At 38.1% G+C, this 7,844-nt stretch overlaps 1 pseudogene; it reads right to left on the bottom strand.

Moving 5' to 3' along the window:
- Positions 1-904: 904 nt before the first annotated feature.
- Positions 905-4,370, bottom strand: LOC117331089 (annotated as a pseudogene).
- Positions 4,371-7,844: the final 3,474 nt, after the last annotated feature.

The following is a 7,844-nucleotide window of genomic DNA, read 5'->3' as shown; positions in this document are numbered from 1 at the left end:
CTATTGATGTGATACCCTATGTGAATACTGATAGAAAGCTGTATAATAAAAACGAACGCTCTGTACATTTGTGATTATAATAGAACTGAAAAAAATTTAGATTGAATTGTCCATGAAATGGCAACAACCTCTCAGATTGTTTATCTGGTAAAAAAAACGTGCTGGGACATGTCGAATTTCACGACAATCGGTTTATACTATCGTGTCGTATCCCCTTACACAAGCTGTTATCAGCTTTATAACGCAGTTATGTATTTATAATTGGGTATTAAAACTATACCTAAAGGTATATTATTGTTAAAGATTTGAAAGTTATAGTTAAAGGTGTTTTATTGCTAAATATGTGTAAGTTATAGTTAAATATGTGTAAGTTATTGTTAATGATGTGTAAGTTTTAGTAAGATATGTTTGAGTAATAGTTAAATATGTGTAAGCTATAGTTAATGATGTGTAAGTTAAAGTTAGATATGTTTGAGTAATAGTTAAATATGTGTAAGCTATAGTGTCCTGATGTGTCCTTCTCGATTTCCTGGGTTGTGTCCGTCCTCTTCCCTCTCCTGTGTCCGTTATCGATTCCACTCTGTTTCCCGTCCTGTCCCCTATTGCAAGTTTAGCTCACTATGTGCAAGGTATAGGTTTCATATGTGTACGTATTAAAGGTATGGTTCTTGTTATCAGATATGCAGTGTCTACTTACCTCTGTTTTATTGTTCACATGTGGGACCGTAGTTCGCATCCTGTGTTTCTTGTTCCCTGGTGTCCGTTCTCGTTTCCCTCTTTTTCTTGTTCCCTGGTGTCCCGTTCTCGTTCCCTGTGTTTCTTTGTTCCCTTTGTGGTCCGTTCTCCGTTCCCCTGTGGTGTCCGTTCTGTTTCCCTGTTTTTTTTGATTCCCTGTGTGTCCCGTCTACGTTCCCTTGCTTTGTTGTTCCCATGTTTGTCCGTTCTCGTTCCCTGTGTTTCTTGTTACCTGTGTGTCCGTATCTCGTTCCATGTGTTTCTTGTTCCCTGTGTGGTCAGGTCTCGTTCCCTGTGTTTCTTGTTCCCTGTGTGTCAGGTCTCGTTCCCTGTGTTTTGTTGTTCCCTGTGTGGTCCGTTCTCGTTTCCTGTGTTTGTTGTTCCCTGTGTGTCCGTTTCGTTCCCTGTGTTTCGTTGTTCCTGTGTGTCGGTCTCGTTCCCTGTGTTTCTTGTTCCCTGTGTGTCCGTTCTCGTTCCCTGTGTTTCTTGTTCCCTGTGTGTCCGGTCTCGTTCCCTGTGTTTCTTGTTCCCTGTGTGTCCGTTCTCGTTCCCTGTGTTCTTGTTCCCTGTGTGTCCGGTCTCGTTCCCTGTGTTTCTTGTTCCCTGTGTGTCCGTTCTCGTTCCCTGTGTTTTGTTGTTCCCTGTGTGTCCGTTCTCGTTCCCTGTGTTTCTTGTTCCCTGTGTGTCCGTTCTCGTTCCCTGTGTTTCTTGTTCCCTGTGTGTCCGGTCTCGTTCCCTGTGTTTTGTTGTTCCCTGTGTGTCCGTTCTCGTTCCCTGTGTTTGTTGTTCCCTGTGTGTCCGGTCTCGTTCCCTGTGTTTCTTGTTCCTGTGTGTCCGTTCTCGTTCCCTCTGTTTCTTGTTCCCTGTGTGTCCGTTCTCGTTCCCTGTGTTTCTTGTTCCCTGTGTGTCCGTTCTCGTTCCCTGTGTTTTCTTGTTCCCTGTGTGTCCGTTCTCGTTCCCTGTGTTTCTTGTTCCCTGTGTGTCCGTTCTCGTTCCCTGTGTTTCTTGTTCCCTGTGTGTCCGTTCTCGTTCCCTGTGTTTTCTTGTTCCCTGTGCTGTCCGTTCTCGTTCCCTGTGTTTTCTTGTTCCCTGTGTGTCCGTTCTCGTTCCCTGTGTTTCTTGTTCCCTGTGTGTCCGTTCTCGTTCCCTGTGTTTTCTTGTTCCCTGTGTGTACGTTCTCGTTCCCTGTGTTTCTTGTTCCTGTGTGTCCGTTCATCGTTCCCTGTGTTTCTTGTTCCCTGTGTGTCCGGTCTCGTTCCCTGTGGTTTCTTGTTCCCTGTGTGGTCCGTTCTCGTTCCCTGTGTTTTCTTGTTACCCTGTGTTGTCCGTTCTCGTTCCCTGTGTTTTCTTGTTCCCTGTGTGTTCGTTTCTCGTTCCTGTGTTTTTTGTTCCCTTTGTGTCCTTCTCGTTTCCCTGTGTTTCTTGTTCCCTGTGTGTCCGTCTCGTTCCCTGTGTTTCTTGGTTCCCTGTGTGTCGTTCTCGTTCCCTGTGTTTCTTGTTCCCTGTGTGTCCGGTCTCGTTCCCTGTGTTTTCCGTGTTCCCTGTGTGTCCGTTCTCGTTCCCTGTGTTTCTTGTTCCATGTGCGTTCTTGTTCCCTGTGTTTACGGTCTCCGTTCCTGTGTTTCTTGTTCCCTGTGTGTACGTTCTCGTTCCCCTGTTTTTCTTTTTCCCTTTTTTTCATTATCTCTTTCCCTTTTTTTTCTTTTTCCCTTTTTTGTCCTTTCTCTTTACCTTTGTTTTTCCTGTTCTCTTTCCCTTTTGTTTTCTTATTTCCCTGTTTTTCTTTATCTTTTATCCCTTTTTTTTACTTTTTCCCTTTTTTCCCTTTCTCTTTCCCTATTTTATCCTTTCTCTTTCCCTGTGTTTTGGGTTGTTACATGTTGTGTAAGGTAATAGTTCAAAAATGTGCCTTTGTTTGTTTAACTGTGTGTCCGTTTATAGTTCAAATGTGTTTATTGTTAAATGTGTGTAAGGTCTATTCAATGTGCTTTGTTGTTAAATGTGTTGTAGGTAATAGTGTAATGTGCTTGGTTTTTTAATGTTTGTAAGTTTATGTTAAATGTGGTTTATTGTTAAATGTGGTGTAAGGTATAGTTAAATGTGTTTATTTTTAAATGGTTTTTAATTTATATTAAATTGTTTATTGTTACATGTTTGTAAGGTCTCGTTAAATTTGTTTATTTATTTTTCAAATGTGTTTAAGTTATATTTTAAATGTTTTGAATTGGTCACACTGTTTTTAATTTTATTTTAAATTTTTTTATTTTTTCATTTTTTTTCCGTTTTTCCCTTTTTTTTTTTTACATTTGTTTCATGTTCTATTTAAATTTTTTATTTGTTTCAGTTTTTTTTCCCTTGGTAGCGGTCTTTCCCTTTTTTTCTTATTCCATTTTTTCTTTCTATTTCCTTTTTTTTTTATTTTTCAATTTTTTTGCGCTTTCTCTTTCCCTTTTTTTTTTTTTTCCCTTTTTTTCCTTCTCTTTCCCTTTTTTTCTTTTTCCCTTTTTTTCCTTTCGTATTTCACTTTTTTCTTTTTTTTTGCCATTGTTTTCTTTTCTCTTTCCCTGTTTTTGTTGATTCCCTGTGTGTCGATTCTCGGTTCCCTGTGTTTCTTGTTCATGTGTGTCCCTTCTCAGTTCCTGTGTTTCTTGTTCCCTGTGTGTCCGTTACTCGTTCCCTGTGTTTCTTGTTCCCTGTGTGTCGGTTCTCGTTCCCTGTGTTTTGTTGTTCCCTGTGTGTCCGGTCTCGTTCCCTGTGTTTCTTGTTCCCTGTGTGTCCGTTCTCGTTCCCTGTGTTCTTGTTCCCTGTGTGTCCGGTCTCGTTCCCTGTGTTTCTTGTTCCCTGTGTGTCCGTTCTCGTTCCCTGTGTTTCTTGTTCCCTGTGTGTCCGGTCTCGTTCCCTGTGTTTCTTGTTCCCTGTGTGTCCGTTCTCGTTCCCTGTGTTTCTTGTTCCCTGTGTGTCCGTTCTCGTTCCCTGTGTTTCTTGTTCCCTGTGTGTCCGTTCTCGTTCCCTGTGTTTCTTGTTCCCTGTGTGTCCGGTCTCGTTCCCTGTGTTTCTTGTTCCCTGTGTGTCCGTTCTCGTTCCCTGTGTTTTCTTGTTCCCTGTGTGTCCGGTATCTCGTTCCCTGTGTTTTCTTGTTCCCTGTGTGTCCGTTCTCGTTCCCTGTGTTTCTTGTTCCCTGTGGTTCTTGTTCCCTGTGTGTCCGGTCTCGTTCCCTGTGTTTTCTTGTTCCCTGTGTGTCCGTTCTCGTTCCCTGTGTTTCTTGTTCCCTGTGTGTCCGGTCTCGTTCCCTGTGTTTCTTGTTCCCTGTGTGTCCGTTCTCGTTCCCTGTGTGTCCGGTCTCGTTCCCTGTGTTTCTTGTTCCCTGTGTGTCCGTTCTCGTTCCCTGTGTTTCTTGTTCCCTGTGTGTCCGTTCTCGTTCCCTGTGTTTCTTGTTCCCTGTGTGTCCGGTCTCGTTCCCTGTGTTTCTTGTTCCCTGTGTGTCCGTTCTCGTTCCCTGTGCTTTGTTGTTCCTGTGTGTCCGTTCTCGTTCCCGTGTTTTGTTGTTCCCTGTGTGTCCGGTCTCGTTCCCTGTGTTTCTTGTTCCCTACCTGTTGTCCCGTTACTCTATTTCCTGGTTTTTTGTTGTTTCCCATGTGTGTAAGTTATAGTTAAATGTGCTTTGTTGTTAAATGTGTGTAAGTTATAGTTAAATGTGCTTGTTGTTAAATGTGTGTAAGTTATAGTTAAATGTGTGTTATTGTTAAAGGGTTTTTTTTTATAGTAAAAGATGTATAAGGTATAGTTATAGATGTGTACGTTATATTTAAAAGTGTTTAATTGTTAAAAGCGTGTAATTTATACATATAGTTAAATGTGTTTGATTAATAAAGATGTGTGTAAGTTATAGTTAAAGGTATTTTATTGTTTAATGTGTGTAAGTTCTAGTTAATTGTGTTTTATTGTTTAATGTGTGTAAGTTATAGTTAAATGTGTGTTATTGTTAAAGGTTTGTTAGTTGTAGTAAAATATTTATAAGGTATAGTTATTGATGTGTAAGTTTACAGTTAAGTGTGTGTTATAGATAAAGGTGTGTAAGTTACAGTTAAATGTGTGTTATAGATAAAGGTGTGTAAGTTACAGTTAAATGTATGTGATAGATAAAGGTGTGTAAATTACAGTTAAATGTGTGTTATAGATAAAGGTGTGTAAGTTACAGTTAAATGTGTTATAGATAAAGGTGTGTAAGTTACAGTTAAATGTGTGTTATAGATAAAGGTGTGTAAGTTACAGTTAAATGTGTTATAGATAAAGGTGTGTAAGTTACAGTTAAATGTGTGTTATATATAAAGGTGTGTAAGTTACAGTTACAAGTGTGTTATAGATAAAGGTGTGTAAGTTACAGTTACATGTGTGTTATAGATAAACGTGTGTAAGTTACAGTTACATGTGTGTTATATATAAAGGTGTGTAAGTTACAGTTACATGTGTGTTATAGATAAAGGTGTGTAAGTTACAGTTACATGTGTGTTATATATAAAGGTGTGTAAGTTACAGTTACATGTGTGTTATATATAAAGGTGTGTAAGTTACAGTTAATTGTGTGTTATAGATAAAGGTGTGTAAGTTATAGTTATTGATGTGTAAGTTACAGTTAAATGTGTGTTATAGATAAAGGTGTGTAAGTTACAGTTACATGTGTGTTATAGATAAAGGTGTGTAAGTTACGATTAAATGTGTGTTATAGATAAAGGTGTGTAAGTTATAGTTATTGATGTGTAAGTTACAGTTATATGTGTGTTATAGATAAAGGTGTGTAAATTAGAGTTAAAGGTGTTTTAGTGTTAATGGTTTGTTAGTTATAGTTAAAAGTGTTTAATTTTTAAATGTGTGTAAGTTACAGTTAAATGTGTGTTATAGTTAAAGATGGGTAACACGTGTACAGCGAGTTAGACCCAAAACATCATCTATTATGGTACGCTGCAATTTGTAACCTTTGTAATCGGAACAAACAAAATAGGTTCGCAACTTCTCCCTTGGTCTTCTTATAAAGAAAATAGTGTTTGGGGCATGTTCAAAAACTGTTACCATGTTCATTACACATGTAAACCAACATATGCCCAAACAGTTATAGGAAATGGGTGCACTCGTCTGGTTAAATTGAGCGAAATGATAAGTTACTCAAAAATAAGAAAATACATCGTGTTTTATTTCGTCATTGTATTCAATCATACCATGTACTCAGAACAGCTAATCATAGTCGATTACATTCAAACTTGTTGACCTTAATGTTCCACATCACCGATGTATTCCCCTCTTTAATGTCGTACAAAACTTATCAGCGACATTTCATTTTTACTGCATTTTCTTATCATGCAATAAAGTATCCAACAACAAAAAATATATCCAACATTTCCTCACCTGTGTCGAAACTTGATTTTATCTTTTATCTGAATGTGTTCGTTCACACAATTCATCTGTATGTTGTTCCCAATGAAATCGAGGAAACCTACTGAATGAAAAAATACACTAGTCTATGGTGAGTGTTTATTGTTAAATGTGTGTAAGGTATAGTTAAATGTGTTTATTGTTAACTGTGTGTAAGTTATCTTTAAATGTGTTTAGTGTTTAAATGTGTGTACGGTATAAAGTTTTTTTTTTTTAAATGTTTTTTATTGTTAAATGTTTTTATTTATATTCTAAATTTTTTTTTTGTGTTGTTAAATTTGTGTAAAATTTTATAGTTTAAATTTTTTTTGTTGTTAAAATTTTGTTTACTTTATCTTTCAATTTTTTTTATTTTTCCCTTTTTTTACTTTATATTTAAATTTTTTTTGTTTTTAAAGTGTGTGTCCTTTATAGTACATGTGCTTTGGTTGTTCCATGTGTGTAACGTTCTGTCACTTGCTTGTTTTTCACTGTTGTGTCCGTTCTAGTTACTTTGTGTATTGTTCACGGGTTTTTTTTCTACGGTACCCGCTGTCCTCCGGTGCTAGTTTCTCGCTGTTGTCCGTTATCATTTCCCACGTTTTTTCTTGTTCCCCGCTTTTCCTTTTCTCCCTATCTTTTTCCCTGTGTTTTTCTTCCTCCCGCTGTTTGTACGTTCTCTTTCCCTTTCGTTTCCTTTTTTACTTTTCCTTTCTGTTCCTTTGGTTTTTTACCTTTTTTCGCTTCCTTTTTTTCCTTCTCTTTCACTTTTTTTATCTTGTGTCCCGTTTTTTTTCTTTGTCCTCCTCCGGTCTCTTCCGTCCTTTCCTCTTTTCTTCTTGGTTATCGATTTCCGTTTCCTTGGTTTTTTATCTATCCTTTTTTGTCCTTTCTTTCCCTTTTTGTCGTCTTCGTCTTTTCCTTTTTTGTTTTTTTTTACCTCTTTATTTTTCCGTTTCTCTTAGTCACTTTATGTTTCTTCATTTTTCCCTTTTTTTCCGTTCTCGGCTCCCTGGTGTTATCTTGTTTCCCTGGTGTCCCGGTCTCTTTATCCCTGTGTTTTGTGTTCACCTGTTGTCCGTTTTCCTCGTTCCCTGTGTTTGTTGTTCCTGTTGTCCGGTCTCTTTCCTCTGTTTTTCTTGTTCCCTTTGTGTCCTTCTCGTTTCCCTGTGTTTTTTTTTCCCTTTTTTTATTTCTCTTTCCCTTTTTTTTGTTGCTTCCCTTTTGTTCCATTCTCTCTCCCTTTTGTTTTCTATTTTGCCTTTTTTTCACGCTCCTTTCTCCCGTCCCTTTTTTTTGTTTTTCCCTTTGTTTCCTTTCCCTCTTCCCTTTTTTTTTTCTTTTCCCCCCTTTTTTTCCATTTCTCTTCCCTTTTTTTTCTTTTTACCTTTTTTTCCTGTTCCTCTGCATTCCCGTATTTTTGTCTTTATTCCCTTTTTTTCCTATTCTCTTTCCCTTTTTTGTTTTTGTCCCTTTGTGTCCGTTTCGTTCCTGTGTTTGTTGTTCCCTGTGTGTCCGTTCTCGTTCCCTGTGTTTTGTGTTTCCCTGTGTGTCCGGTCTCGTTCCCTGTGTTTTCTTGTTCCCTGTGTGTCCTTCCTAGTTCCCTGTTGTTGTTTTTTTCCCTGTGTTGTCCGTACTCGTTCCCCTTTGTTTGCTTTGTTGTTCCCTGTGTGTCGTTCTCGTTCACATGTGCTGGTTTTCCA

This window comes from Pecten maximus, chromosome 1 (genome assembly GCF_902652985.1).
Source record: "Pecten maximus chromosome 1, xPecMax1.1, whole genome shotgun sequence".
Taxonomy (NCBI): Eukaryota; Metazoa; Mollusca; class Bivalvia; order Pectinida; family Pectinidae; genus Pecten; species Pecten maximus.
The sequence above is the reverse complement of the archived record's forward strand: the minus strand, read 5'-3'. Positions and strand labels throughout refer to the sequence as shown.